We start from the raw sequence: 14,494 nt of genomic DNA on the forward strand, positions 1-14,494 counted from the left end.
CGTGGAGTCACTTGATATTGTCTGGTAGATTTTGAACACTTGACCACTTAACGATGTATTTACTCAAATATGCGCTTAATCTGTTAATATTTTATAAATGAATGAGTCTCTGTATGCTGCCATGCAACATGTCAACCACATATAACTACACAGAGTTACACATAGTTTTTTTTTTATTTTTACAGAGAAAATTTTATAGACTAAATACGATTTATTTACAAGTCTCGAAAAACAAAAACATCATTTGTACTGCATTGTAAATAAATAGCGTTATGGCAAATAAAATCGGAAGTGACAGATCACTGTTACCACATAATACTGTTGTATCGCGCTTCGTTGATGTGATAACATCATTGTACTTTGGAGAACCTGGTGATACACGGCGAGACAGCCCGAATTCACACTATCCGAATCAGTTCATCAGTAGAAATGGAATGTGTTTCCTTGTAATCAGTGATGCATTTATCAGATATCATCGTAATGTTAGAGGATGATGTCACCTCAAACGTGTCAACAGACAGTTGGTCGATTACTACGGATGAACAGGCTGATGAGTTTAATCAAAACAAAAAGTATAGAAATAATCGTTGGGATGGCAATATGTTAATTACAGGGGTCATGAACGGTAATGTAAATACATGTACTTTGTTGTACCAGGTGACGCAGGGCGGGAAGGTACGAGTTTACACTTCAAACACCTGATGCGTCATGATAAAATCAATACATATTCAAATTGATAGAGGGCGCATGACTTTCCCAATCGATTTGAAGCATACATACAAAGCATAGTTATGTCAAAAAAGATATCAACAAAAAACATCTCTCTGATTAATTTGGTTGTCTCTGTGTTGGCAGGCGCATTTCATTGGTAAAAATGGAATGTGTTTCCTTATAATATGTGATGTATTCATCAGATATCATCGTCTGATGTTAGAGGTGAGGCCACCTCAAAGGTGTTAAGACATGCTGATAAGTTTCATGAGAATAATGTCGTGTTGATTATAAACAAAAGGCATAGAAATAATCGTTGGGATGGCAATATGTTAATTAACACATTAACGTAATACAAGGTGACTCATGGCGAGACGACACGAATTTACACCTCAAATATCAGATACGTGACAAATATCAAAACGCAATTCATGTTGATAGTGGGCGCACCATTTAATAAATGTCGGCCAACTGTTCCTAGTTTCATCTCGACCTTTCAATTTGCTGGCTACTTACAACTTACAGGGTCGACGACACCGACTGATACAATTCGTAACACGTTGGGAAACATTTAATATCGTATATTCCTTTGTATATTAGGTTGTCAGTTATTATACTACGCTGATGGAATGGCTACTATTCTGGTCAGTTAATCCGTAATATGTGACAGTATTGAATGTCATTTATCCTGCTGCAGGTTTGCTACCGGCATTGAATTCGTATCTGTAGTACGTAATTCCGTAATCCTCACCATTTACCAAACAGGTATTTTTGTTGGAGCGTGGGAGGGCCATGAGTTAAAATCTTCAAATGTACAAAATTTGTATATGTTTAACATGACCATGATTCTTATTATATATATAGTGTTTTTAATTTTTGTCATTACTCCAGAGTTATAATTATTCCTGCATTGGCCTTATTAGCTTTTTTTTCAATATTCATAGTTGTCAAAATATGTGATAACCGAACTGAACGTTGAGGATGTCTTAACGCAGTATATACATATATTTATGTACACTTGTCACTATCCTGTTTTACGCCAGGCGTTAAAGGACGCACTATGCACTACGCACTAACAAACTTGCTTTCGGGATGAAAAGTCAGAAAAAACTCGTCGTAATACGAAACAAAAAAACGAAATTAAAAGAGTAGAGTTACTACAATTTTGGCACCATATGTACTAAGATATCCTCAGTGAACAGAGTCAATCAAAAGGGAGGTAGAGAGCGCACCGCGGGTCCGTGTTGATATCGATCTGGTCTGATTTGAGTTCAAACTTTGTTGATTAAACAAATGCTTACGATGCTTGAAGAGAAAGGTGGGTCTCAATCGCCAATTTGACACTTTATTTTTATATTTTAATATTATCATAGTTGAAACATAACACACTTTTATTATAAATAAAGTGGTGCTTTCGATGTATACCGATTTACTTTCTACTTTTTTCTGGCTTGTATCTCAAAGCTTCTAACAGTGTACCCCCTATTTGCCGAAATAAATTTGTTCCTATGTTACTGTATAACTTCAAGTGTTATCACTAAGAGTTATCATTAATCTTGCATTGGCCTTATTAGCGTTTTTTTTTTCATTATTCATAGTTATCAAAATATGTGATAACCGAAGTGAATGTTGAGGGTGTCTAACGCAGTATACATATATTTATGTACACTTGTCATTATCCTGTTTTACGCCAGTCGTTAAAAGACGCACTACCATAAACTTGCTATGGGAGTGAAAAGTCAGAACAAACTCGTCGTCATACGAAACAAATAACGAAATTACAAGGAAATCATTATTCGTTTATCGTATTTTTTTCTGTTTATCATTTCTTGAACCAAATTCACCGTTATTTTAACAATTGATTTAACAAGCGATTATTTGTGTACAGTAGCGTTACTACAATTTGCCCACCGTAGGCACTAACATATCTTCAGTGAAAACAGTCAATAAATAGGAGGGTAGAGGGCGCACCACGGATCCGTGTTGACACCGATCTGCTCTGATTTAAGTTCAAACTTTGTTGATTAAACTATCGGTCACGATGTTTGAAGAGAACGGTGGGTCTCATTCCACCAATTCATTTTCATACTTTATTAGCATATTTGAAACATTGCAAACTATAATGAAGTTCCTTTATAATGAAAACACTTTGATGATATGTATTGTGCAGTGAGGTTATCTATAAGTTGACATTTATTTTTGGGATAATCATTAACAAATGTATATGATGGTTACTATGGATACCATCTGTATAGCAAATAACAGAACATCAGTGTAACTCTGCAAATACTAAACTTACGGAATAACTGAAGATCCTATGGGGTATGACAAATTAATTCTGTCAATTCAATATGGGGTACAGGTCAGGTGTGGGATTTCCACTATAAATCGTGCCGCATGGCTACACACCATTTTGTTAGTTGCTTCGAATTCGGATGTGGTAATAAAATAATTAGCACGTGGTGCTCATTTCACAATATATATTCAATATATATTCTGCGATATATTCAGATCATAATTTCTTAATTCTACTTTGCTCTTCTGGCTGATCCAAATTTATCACTGTTCAACGGCAAACATATCTTCAATGTATATGATAATAATACTACACAGCTAAATTATTCACTGAAAAACCACTTTCCAATACAACGGAACATGGCAGTGCCTATGGAATATCAACAGTGAAAGCAGGTTCAAATAACAAATCAAAATTGGTGCAAACATTTGTGTATGTTAATCCGCAAGTAATTCTTCGCCAACTACATATCGTTCAAACTGGAAACAATCTATGTCATAATTACAGCATGATACACAATAGAAAAATATATTTTTATTTCTCGTTATAATACATGGATTATTACACTACTTGAATCCCGCTTTTTCTGCTATTTTTCTCAAAATCGGCATCTGCATGAGCCAAAATGTCATCTGCACTTGATCGAGAGGCCCAGGCACACACATGTAATGTGTATTGAGTGTAATATGGTAAGAACATTTTCGCACCATCGACGTGTTTTCGTAAATAATTGCAACCATTAAAACACTACGTGAATGTGACAAAATCGCAATGAATTTTGCTCTTGTTTAATTGCTTAGTGGCAAAAGAAATAGTGTATCCTTATTTATTTATGCATTTGACTGATAACACGCACGAAACCAATGAATAGCATGCACAGTTTTACCACCGTCGTGCTTCGTGGTCGACGGAAGACTGATAATGTACACTCGAGCCATATGCATAATAAATTCAGGCACAAATTTGCATTATATAAAATTCGCATATAAATTGAGTGGAGAATATCAACAGAAAGAGATTTGTGTACCATACTAAAAATGTACAAAACATATGCTTATGTTGAAACAGTTGGAAGTGTTTTCATATCAAAATAAATATGAGTTTATTGCTGTGTGTAAAGATAATTAACACAATTGTTATTCTAATATGATTAACTGCGATCGTCAACACACTACGGTCCACTGCATAGATAACGTGTACGTTTGTTGCGCGTGGAGTCACTTGATATTGTCCGGTAGGTATTTATTATATAAACTCTAGTCTTGGTCAGTTAACGATGTATTTACTCAAATGTTTACTTACTGTATTAATATTTTATAGTATAAAATAGTCTCTTTATGCTGCCATGCAACACGTCAACCTCATATAATAATACAGAATTACATGAAAGAAGGTTTATGTATCATGATATCAACTGCAAATGGCCGACAGGGTCAATGAACTAGCTGATTGCTTACGTTTACAGAAAAAAATACATAGCATGTTCTCATCTTGTATATAATGTTGTACTATTTTGTTTCTTATCTTGTCAACTTTACGTATCAATTGCTTCACTTTGCAGTTGAATTTGATTGCAGATATTAATCTGAGGGAAAAACATATTAATGTGACCGAGTCAAAAAAATATAAGTAAAAATATCACTATTCTATTCCAATAAAGGGCACACTGTCATCTAAAATTACCATATTTCTACATAGCATTCTTATATGTGAATTATTTATTTTGTACTGTTCATAATTGACCTCCCATGTACTTCGTTCATCCCCATTCTATGTATGCAGAGCACATTACAAGTTATCTGTGCTGGACATACTCAATTCCTTAGCAAACATGGAATGTGTTTCCTTGTAATATGTGATGCATTCATCAGATATCAGCCTAATATTAGAGGGTGAGGCCACCTAAAAGGTGATAACAAACAGTTGGTCGATTACAACGGACTCTATGAACAGGCTGATGAGTTTAATCAAAATAAAAAATACAGAAATAATCGTTGGGATGGTAATATGTTAATTACAGGGGTCATTAAAGGTAATTTAACAATATGTACTTTATTGTACCAGGTGACGCAGGGCGAGACGACACGAATTTACATTTCAAACACCTGATGCGTCATGACAAAATCAATACGTAATTCGAGTTCATAGAGGGCGCATAACTAACTCAATTGATTCGAATCATACGTACAAAGGATAATATTGATATGTCAAAAAACGGGATTAACAAAAAGCAACTCTCTATAGATGTGGTTGTCTCTGTGTTGGCAGGCGCAGTTCTTTAATAACAATGGAATGTGTTTCCTTATAATATGTGATGCATTAATCAGATACCATCGTCTGATGTTAGAGGGTGAGGCCACCTCAAGGGTGATAACAGACGGTTGGTCGATAACTAGGGGGTGAACAGACTGATAAGTTTCATCAGAATAATGCCGTGTTGATTACAAAGAAAGGGAATGGAAATAATCGTTGGGTGGCAATATGTTAATTACAGGGCTCATTAACGGTAATGTAAATACATGTACTTTATTGTACCAGGTGAAGCAGGGCGAGACGGTACGAATTTACACTTCAAACACCTGATGCGTCATGATAAAATCAATACATAATTAATGTTGATAGAGGGCGCATAACTTTCTCAATCGAATTGAAGCATACATACAAATAATATATTGATATCTCAAAAATAGTATTAACCAAAAAACAACGCTCTGATCGATTTGGCTGTCTATGTGTTGGCAGGCGCAGATATCAACATCCGATGTTAAAGAGTGAGGCCACCTCGGGAGTGATACTAGACAGTTGGTCGATTAGTAGAATAATGCCGTGTTGATTACAAACAAAAGGCAAAGAAATAATCGTTGAGATGGCAATATGTTATTAAAACAGGGGTCATTGACGTGATTCAAAGTTGTACCAGGTGACGCTTGGCGAGACGACACGAAATTATCCATCAAATATCTGATGAGTGACAAATATAAATACACAATTCATGTTGATAGAGGGCGCATCATATAATAAATGTCGGCCAACTGTTTTTAATTATATCTCCAGATGTTCACTCAGTAGGTGTCGTGGGCCAAATAATGATTTACACAATTTGAAAATGATACGGCGTGGTTCTTAAGTGGTTACTGCTTAAGATCTTATCCAACAAACGGTGTCCATGCTTTAACATAGAAGACTGAGAAATCTGAAGTTAAACTAGGAAGAACGGGTAGCGCTAAAGTTGCCAAGATAGAATTCGATGACGACGCCGGCTGATATAATTCATCGCATATTTGGAAACATCTAATACCGTATATTCCTTTTCTCACTATGTTGTCAGTTATTATAATACGCTGATGGAATGGCTATTTTTCAGGTAGTTTAGTTATGTAATATGTGACAGAATCTCGCCATCAACTGCAAATGGCGGATAGGGCCAATGAACTGACTGATTGCTCATCTTGTCAGAGAAACACAGAACACGTCCTCATCTTTTTATATAATGTTGAACAATTTTTTGTCTTACCTAGTCAAATTCACGTAGAAAACGTTTCACTTTGCAGTTGAATGTAATAGCAGAGCCGAATCTTGAAAACATATATTAATATGACCCAGCAATGTTTTTCTTTTTATTATTACGGGGACAAGTTTTATAGAGAAAAGACGATTTATTTTCAAGTATCGGAAAACAAAAACATCATTTGTACTACTTTGTAATTCAATTTTTGTAGTGTTCATATATGACCACCCATGTATATCACTAATCCCTATTATGTGTATGCAGAGATCATCTTCAAAACTAAACAGAACGTTTATGTGTTAAACAAACTCAGTTATTTAGTGATAATGGAATGTGATATGTGATGCATTCATCAGATATCATAATATCATAATGCTAGAAGGTGAGGCCACCTCAAAGGTGACAACATTCAGTTGGTCGATTACTAGGAGGTGAAAAGGCTGATATGTTTAATCAAAACAAAAAGTATAGAAAAATCGTTTGCATGCAAATATGCAAATACACATACTTTGTTTTACCAGGTGACACACGGCGAGACAGCACGAATATACACTTCACATATCTGATGCGTCGTGATGAAATCAATACATAATTCAATAAATTTCCCAACCGATTCGAAGCATATACATATATTTATGTACACTTGTCCGTATCATTTTTACGCCAGTAGCTAGAGGACGCACTACCACAAATTTGTTTCCGGCATAAAAAGACACAACAAATTCGTCGTAATGAGAAACAAAAAACGAAATTAAAAGGAAATCATAATTCGTTTATCTTAGTTTGTTTTCTTGTTATCACTTGTAGAACCCAATTCACCATTATCTTAAAAATTGCAAATACATTGTACGTATTTAGCGCTTGTTTTTACAGTAGAGTTACTACAATTTGCCCGCCGTAGGTACAAAGTTATCTTCAGTGAACACAGTCAATTAATAGGCAGGTAGAAGGCGCACCGATCGACACCAATCTGGTCAGTTTTAGGTTCAAACTTTGTTGATAAACCATCGTTTACGATGTTGAAAACAACAATGGGTCTTATTCCGCCAATTTGACACTTTATTTTCATACTTTAATATTAGCATAGTTGAAACGTAGCAAACTATAATGAACTGTACAGGGAACTGTCAATCGTATTGTTGTAATCATCATTAACAAATGTACCTGATGGTTACTATGGATACCATTTGTGTAGCAAATAGCAGAACATCAGTGTAGCTGTGTAAATACTAAAGAAAATGAGTCAGGGTTTGTGTACATCTTGTTCGATTATAAATAAAGTGGTGAATATTACTATTAATTGTTTTGTGAATAATTAATTCTGTAAATTCAATATGGTGGAGAGGCCAGGTGTGGGATTTGCACCACAATTGTGCTACACGGCGGCTTCACACCATTTTGTTAGTTGCTTCAAATTCAGATGAGGGAATAAAATAAATAACACGTAGTGCTCATTTCATAGTAGTCGCTAGATGGCGCAATATATTTTCTGCGATATATTTTTATTTTCTGGCTGACCCAAATTTATCACAGTACAACGGCTATAATATCTTCAACGTATACAATAATAATATTACACAGCTAAATTAGTCACTTTCTAATGCAACTGAACATGGCAGTGCATAAGAATATCAATAGAGAACGCAAGTTCAAACAACAAATTAACTAATGTGTACGGTTATCCGAAAGAAATTTTCAGCCACCTACATATCGTGTAGCTATTCTGTTTAAAATTGACCAAAACAATGTGACGAGTTTAGAAGTATTGTTGATATCATGTACTTCTATGCGACGTATTTCACACACACACTACTTTGCCCAAACTTAAACAAGAACTAAACTGAAATGCACGTTATCGTTAATACTTTCGACTTTTGGACATGGTTCTCTATAAGTTGACATTTAACCTGACACGTACAGACGAATGTTAGTCATCAACAACTGTACATTAGTTACTGAGACTACAGCTACAACAGTGTATATAAAACATCGACGTAGCTTGGAACATTCGCACATGTTACACTAACCAACAACTAATATTGAACTTTTGAGTCAATTTAGTTTGTTCATAACGTCTCATAACACGTAAAGATAACATACAGTATCGCTTATGAAAAAAGTAACACATGTATAGCAATTTATGTTGAAATTATTAAAATTACTGTGATAATAATATGACAGTTAATAGTCACTCTGTGACACTCTTCATCTATCTCATAACAACTACTTTTACATGTGTTAGGTGCAGGTCACAGAGTTCATATCGTGTACAAATAGAGGGCGCAAATCACAATAAGTCAAATACATTTCTCTCGCTTAAATACATCAAATATCGAATGACAAGCTCAGGAAAAATCAAAATTTACCAACCACAAACCCGTCAATATTAAAACAATAATTTCTATAAAAATGTACTGATCAATTGAAAGAGTTTCTTTCCCCAACGTGTGATGTATATGTATTTCAATTCTGCCTTGCCTATTATGCAAGAGAAGAGAGAATTATAATTGTAGTATACATCGACCTTAAAAGAAATGTGTTCATGAATGAATGAATGAATGAATAAATGAATGCTTTTGGCATTTAAATAATGTATTTTCTTATAATGAGTAACTCATTATTTGATGACCCTCGTGCGTTATCTCATGCAAACACCGACATACAGCTTAAAATTAACCCCTCACCCATGTGTCTCGTTGTTCAGGCAATACATGGCAATGGCGAAATTATTTTAGAATACTGGTAATAGTTTTGTGACATGTATAACAATTATCAGAATTATATTTACTTATAGTTAATATATTATCTTACAGAACAGGGTGCACATAAACGACTGTCAATTAAACAACAGTTTCTGATGTTTATGTATGTAATTAGTGTAGTGAATTTGCACGTCGGGTAATATCTAAAATGACAAGAAACGCAGCATATTGCTTACCATGTACCAGTTGTCATGGTATACCTGACGTTGGATTATTATTGAAATCAGTAATATATGTATTCCTTGTGATTATTGTCAGTCTTGATCAGTGCAGGAAACTATGCCTGCGATTGTTTCATTTCTGTGTGTTTCTTTATAATCTAAAAGTATATATAAATTAGTGCATTACTTTTGGATGGGCAATAGAATATACCGTGTGGTTCACATCACAAAATAGGCAATAGAGGGCGTAGTATCATATCGTAAGGTTAGAAGGTGAGGCCATCTCAAAGGTGACAACATTCCGTTCGTTACTAGGAGATGACATGCTGATGTGTTTAATCAAAACAAAAAGTTGATAAATAATCGTTGCGATGGAAATATGTTAATTACAGAGGTTATTAACGGTAATGTAAATACATGTACTTTGTTGTACCAGCAGACGCACGGTGAGACAGCACGAATATACACTTCAAATATCTTATGGGTCATGATGAAATCAATACATAATTCAATAATTTTCCCAACCGATTCGAAGCATACACACAAAGCATATATTTATATGTCAAAAAAGGTATTAACGAAAAGCAACTCTCTGATTAATTTGGCTGTGTGTTGGCAGATGCAGTTCATTGATAAAAATGGAATGTGTTTTCTTATAATATGTGATGTATTCATCAGATATCATCGGGAGTGAGGTCACCTCAAATGTGATAAGACAGTTAGTCGATTACTACGGATCAACAGGCTGATGTGTTTTATCAAAACAACAAGTATAGAAATAATCGTTGAGATGGCAATATGTTAATTACAGAGGCCATTAACGGTGATGTAAATACATGTACTTCGTTGTACCAGGTGATGCAGGGTGAGACTCCACGAATTTACACTTCACATATCTGATGCTTCATGACAAATATCTATACACAATTCATGTTGATAGAGGGCGCAACATTTAAAAAAATATCGGCCAACTGTTCTTAGTTTCATCGCGAGATGTTCACTTAGCAGGTTTTTTGGACCAAATTATGATTTACACAATACAATGGTATTTGAAAATGAGACGGCGTGGTTCTTAGGTGGTTAGTGCTTGAGATTGTATCCAACAAACAGGGTCCACGCTTTAACATCCAACACTGAGAAGTCTGGAGTTAAGCAGGGATGGACGGCTTGCGCTACGATTGCGAAGGTGGAATTCAACGTTTCAATCCGCTGGCTACTTACAACTTGCAGGGGTGACGATGCCGACTGATATAATTCGTCATACGTATTCCTTTACACACTATGTTGCCAGTTATTATACTACGCTGATGGAATGGCTATTATTCTCGTCAGTTTATTTTTGTATTATGTGACAGTATTGAATGTCATTTCTCTTGTGGCAGGATTGCTACCAGCATTGCATTGGTATCTACTCTGCGTAATTTCGTAATCCTCACCTCTTACCAAACGAGTATTTTCGTTGGTGCGTGGGAAGGGCCATGAGTTAAACTCTTCATATTTGAGTGCAATTGGTCTATAATTGCTGGTTATATATTAAAATGTAACAACATTTGTATTTGTTTAACATAACCATGACTCGAATAATATATATAGTGTTTTTAATTTTGGTCATTACTCCAGTGTTACCGTTATTCTTACATTGGCCTTATTATCATTTTTTTCATTATTCATAGTTGTTCAAATATGTGATAACCGAACTGACAGTTGAGATTTTCTTAACGCAATATATACATATATTTATGTACACTTGTCCGTATAATTTTTTTTTACGCCAGTCGTTAGAGGACGCACTACCACAAACTTGCTTTCGGGATGAAAAGTCAGAACAAATTCCTCGTAATTAGAAACAAAAACGAAATTAAAAGGAAATTATTATTCGTTTATCTTAGTTTGTTTTCTTGTTATCATTTGTTGAACCTAATTCACCGTTATCTTAAAAATTGCAAATGCATAGTACGTATTTAGCGCCTTGTTTTTACAGTAGAGTTACTACAAGTTGCGAACTATAATGAACTTCTTTTATGATAAAAATACTATGATATGTATTGAGCAGTGAGGTTATCTACAAGTTGACACTTAACCTGGCACGTACATATATCTGTCAATCGTATTTGTGTAATCATCATTAACAAATGTATCTGATGGTTACTATGGATACCATTTGTATAGCAAACAGCAGAACATCAGTGTAGCTTTGTAAATACTAAACTACATGAGTCATGGTTTGTCTACATCTTGTTCGATTATAAATATAGAGATGAGTGTGTGAATATTACTAATAATTGTTTTGTTATTAAATATTTGCAAAGCAAAGTGTTACGAAATAACAGAAAATTCTATGGGATGTGATTATTAATTCTATCATTTCAACATGTGTGGGATTTGCACTACAAATCGTGCCACACGGCTACACCCCATTTTGTTAGTTATTTCAAATTCGAATAGGGGAATAAAATAAATAACACGTGGTGCTCATTTCATAGTAGTCGCTAAATGACGCAATATACATTCTGCGATAGATTCAGATCATAATTTCTTATTGCTACCTTGCTTTTCTGGCTGACCTAAATTTATCACTGTTCAAAGGTCATATATCTTCAATGTATAATACACAGCTAAATTATTCACTGAAAAAAAAAAATTTTTCCAACACAACGGAACCTGGTAGTGCATATGGAATATCAATAGAGGACGCAAGTTAAATTAACAAATTAACACTTGTGTGAACATTTGTGTACGGTTATCGGAAAGTAATTTTCCGCGACCTACATATTTGACGAGATTAGAAGTATTGTGATATTATGTACAATGCGACGCATTTCTCTCACACACTATTTTGCTCCATCTTAAACAAGAACTCAACTGAAATGCACGTTACAGTTAACACATTCGATTTTTGGACATGGTTATGTCTAAGTTGACATTTAACCTGACACGTACAGACGAAGGTCAGTCATCAACAACAAACTGTCACGGTGGTTACGGAGGGATAAATTACAATAGTGTATATATACATACACGTAGCTTGGTATATTCACACTTGTTACATTAACCAACAACTAATATTGAACACTTTGGTCAATTTAGTTTGTTCATAACGTCCCATAACACGTAAAGAGGTGTGAAGAACATTAGATACATTATAAATTATGCAGCACCATCGCCCATGAGGCTCGTAAAACATCGGTATAGCATATAATGTTCAAAAATTATATAATTACTATGATAACAATATGACACAGTGACACCCTTACATCTACATTTACCTCACAACAACTGCTCCGACATATGTTAGGTGTGGGTCACAGATTTAATATCTTACAGGACTAGAGGGCGCAAATCCCGATAAATGAAATACATTGCTTTCGCTTAAATATATCAGGACTAAACAGCATGTTAATTTATTGACGGCTAGCACGAGTTTACTATACGTTTTTGTTATTTTAGTCCCCATTCGGATGCAGTCCGATAACGGGGACTTATAGATGACCTCTGTGCGTGCGTATGTGTGTCATGAGTTCGTGTGTCCGTGCATTGAATACAAACTTGCGTCCTCTATTGATATTCCATATGCCCTGTCATTTTCCGTTGTATTGGGAAGTGTTTTTTTTTTCTTCAGTGAATGATTTAGCTGTGTAATACATTTGTTATCGTCGGTTCGCATATATATTCATAAATGTTCATAAATTTTAAAAAGTGGGTAAATGAAAATTTATAATCTTAACATTTGCGACCAAACTGGTTCTGACAAATAGCTCGTTTTTTACTGAATTTAAACATAAAAACACAGCCCTTTCCTTGTAAATTTCCATGGTTTAGTACAAACTATTATGTGCGGACTGTTTAGAAGATAGACAAAGTACTTACCAAGTAAATACTGACAAAAGTGGCTGCACGACAAATATCTGATGTCGAATGTTAGCAGCATATATTAGAACAATGAGTAATATGGGTGATATAACTGTTCTGACGAACCGTAGAAAAAATAAATAACATACATATTTCTACTACTCCACCACAGTATTTGCATGATGCAAATAGTAATTTATTTAGACTAATATTATAATTTTAGAAATAACATTTTGTATTGCATGCTAATTTTTGATAGAAATTCATGCATACTGAAGATGCCAACTACATGGACAACTTTTTTGCTTTAAATAAAATAGCATCACCACAGTCTATTGATCCTGCAACGTGACCTCTCAAGATTTTATCTCATCATTGTTGACGTTTTTATGTTTGCGGTCATTGGGAAAAATGTTCAACACTGTGGTATATACGTTACGATTATAAATTTTTGTTTTATTATTACCTTTTGTATTTAACTTTAAAATATTTCGCAGCAAACTAGATACTCATACTCAGCCATATTAGCCACTGTGCATAGCTTAGAGGGTAAACGAAGAATATGCTATAATATATAAAAAAAAATGTTGTTTGACTAGTAGATAATCAATACAATTCGTTTGTAAACGAAGACAAAGGCTTCATGTGGGCAATATGATAACTAGTAAGCTGTGCACTTACATTCATGCTGACTTGTAGGTACCATGTGACCTGTATTTTAAGTAGATTGTTATAAAATTTGGTAAAATTGTACTTATTGTTCAGATGTTATATTATTTATGGTTGTATTAAAGTGTTGCATAGATTGCGACTGTGTAGCCAACATAATGGGCTTCACATAGTTTTACTTGTTCTCAATTCCTACTGTATTGTACATGTACATGATATTGGAATGTGTTATAAGAATACGGGGCTAATAAACTAAGTGTATGACATTCAAAATAATTTCAATATAATCAGTTGAATCACTTTTCATCATATCGTAGTTTATTGGCTAAATACATTAAACATATACATATAAATTGGATTAGTATTGCGCATTGAAAATGAAATACAAGAATGTATATACAATCATTTGACTCGATGCAACAAAGGGGCCTTACGTACATTTGACATCATGCGTCGGGCGGCTATAGAGTAGAATTCTTTGGCGGACCAGAACGATGTAGAGGTCAGAGACCGATAGCGCCTGCCAAACGGTAAGAGC

This window comes from Saccoglossus kowalevskii, chromosome 5 (assembly GCF_978046115.1).
Source record: "Saccoglossus kowalevskii chromosome 5, keSacKowa6.1, whole genome shotgun sequence".
NCBI lineage: Eukaryota > Metazoa > Hemichordata > Enteropneusta > Harrimaniidae > Saccoglossus > Saccoglossus kowalevskii.